Source organism: Elaeis guineensis, chromosome 8 (genome assembly GCF_000442705.2).
Source record: "Elaeis guineensis isolate ETL-2024a chromosome 8, EG11, whole genome shotgun sequence".
NCBI classification, from domain to species: domain Eukaryota; kingdom Viridiplantae; phylum Streptophyta; class Magnoliopsida; order Arecales; family Arecaceae; genus Elaeis; species Elaeis guineensis.
In genome coordinates, this window is record NC_026000.2 from 133,923,739 (window position 1) to 133,926,502 (window position 2,764).

The following is a 2,764-nucleotide window of genomic DNA, read 5'->3' on the forward strand; positions in this document are numbered from 1 at the left end:
AGTATCTTCTATTTCAAACAATTAACAATAAATGGACAAGACTGTGGAAATTTTTAAAACTCAGAGAGAAGGCAACAGCTTGAAATATCTTTGTAAGTTGATGCACAAGGCACAAAGAATTTGATTGCCAAGTTTTCCAAAAGGTGAAAACACCAAGCAGCACCGGAAAAGCAAATATTATGTCTTTATTAGAAATCTGATGCTATAATTGCTTTACTGTGACCTGGTATAGCCAGAAAAGTTAGTTTGATCTGTAGTTTGTCTCTCATTTCAGCCTTAGAGATCATATATACAGTAAAAACACTGGGATCACTTCTTCAAGTTGAGCATTTCCATGGATCAGTTGAATTTTTTTTATCCTTGATTGTTTCTCCACATGTTGAACCAGTTAGTCAGAGAACTTTGACATATATCTTGACTTGATAAGCTTTAGTACGTCTTGCATAATATATTTAGCAGTAGTTGCAAAGTCCTGCATCAAGAACTTCCAATGTAAATTGTTGCAACTGGATAAAGACCTTATCTTTGGTCAGTTTCTTATTCAGGGTAGACCAGCGAAACATGTCCACTTCTCAAACTGATTCATCTGCACCTACCTTCTAGATTTGGTTTTAAACTGGCAATAATGAAGTCATTGTCAAGAGTCCTTAGAAGTAGTCCATCTCGGCTGGCACAATCCACTGCCACTTTCCCATTGTTCCTGAATCCACCTACCAACCGAATGGGCTAATCCAACCAATGTCTTAGTCTATTAAAAGACAATTATGAGATAGTTGCATCAGGATGGACTTTGGTGAAACGATAAGATTAGGTGTCATATGTTTGAAATATAAAATTAACTTATCCCACGCATTGGAATAAAGTTGCGTATATCTAGCTTTCCTCATATCCTTACGTTGCTTCTCCCCCTTTTTTCTTTTTTTTTTTTTTTCTCGAATGAAACAATGTTTCTTTCTATTGATAACTAAAACAAGGAAAGAAGGAGAAGATCCCTATAATTTTGATTGACATAAAAATTACTTATTTACAATAATATGTAGGGATGTATGTATAAACGTAACTTTAAGAGACTTTGGTTATGAAAATAATTTTATTAATATTACAAGTTGGTTAAAGTAATCAGTAAATAAATGGTTTTTTTTTTCTTCTCTCCTATTCCACACGCACAGACTCTTCCAAGATAAGGGATCATGAATAAGAAAAGAACTGGCGATAATTTTCATAGTTTTTTTTTTTTTTTTGATAGTATTCTCATAGTTTCTCATGTTGTTTGATTTTTCTGGACTTGCTGTACCAAAAGACACTCACTCTCTACGGACCAATAAATACTAGGATGCATCGACTGGTGGGGAATTATATATGGATATGAAAGGTAATTAGGGGTAGGTCAAGTCATCATATGTAGACCCCTCTTGATGGGCCAAGGAATGACTCCAAGCATGATCATTGACATGAAGTGATGAAGACGACCTGCACCATCTCTTCCCAAGAGTCAGGATATGCTGCTGCACTTCATCTGTACATCTCGCCTTCCATGTCATGTCCTCAGACCATAGTGACCAAGTGGGTAACACTTGTCGCATTACTGAAAACTTCTAGATTTTTTTTTTTTTTCTCTGAAAAAATTTTTAAATGTCATGAATGTTGTCCTTGCACAATTGAACCAAGCAGAAGTATTCAAGATTCACAAGTTCTACATACTGCTCATGTATTATATCATGGACAACTTATACTTTGGATACCCATGGATGATGTAGAATAATGTCATCCTAATTGAATTATTGCTGGACATCAAAATGGTGGCTGTGTTAATTTCCAGCTTTAATACATGCAGGATTAACGTAAACCTGTCAAGATATGGAGCCTCACTTTCAGTGCCGAGTTTGGAATGTATCTTAATCGATATCGACTTTATGGATGTTGATTTGTCTAAATAAAGCATCATGGTAGGCCAGCATGGCTCGAGCTAACTTTGTCCGGCCTTTACATCATTGTTCATGAGATTGACTGCTTGATTGATGGATGGAAACATGTAATTTAAAGAAATGTTATGATGTGAACGATATGACAACTTCTTGATTCATTTATCTTACTAATTAACTTCCAGCTGGATTTAAAAAAGAGACAACTCCGTTCTCAATGGTGATTGAATCCGAATGTAGAGGTGAGGCCAAATTTTCGCAGGATAAACAAAGAAGACTCTTCATTTGTGTCAATCCAATGATGCATTTAAACCTACTTCAACTAGAATAACGCATTGAAGAAAATATCAGCTGAACTAAGCTATATGATAACTTTGTGCAGTTTATAAAATGATATTAGAATGTTGCTTCCAAGGGGGGTGGAGGTGCGGGGGTGGCCGCAAAGACTAATAATTAATGTTGACATAGCCGCAATTCAAATAGTTTTAAAGTTATATATATTTTTTAAATTATGAAACTAATAAAAAGGCAAAACGTATGAAATCCAATTTACTAATATAAGAATGATGATAAAATAATTGTCAATATCCTGAGAAGCAAATATTAAAATCTTGAATTTATTAAAAAAAATATAAAAAAGATTACTAAAACGAACACCACCAAAAATCGATAATATGTATACATGCCAATGGAGAGATATTACTCTTTACCTTTACTTTATATATATATTGTTATGAAAGATATGAGAAAGAGAAAAGAAAACAACACACGTACTGACATAGTAATTTATGTGGTTCGACAGTATGCCTACTCCATGGACAAGAACAGAGTAAAAAAATTTT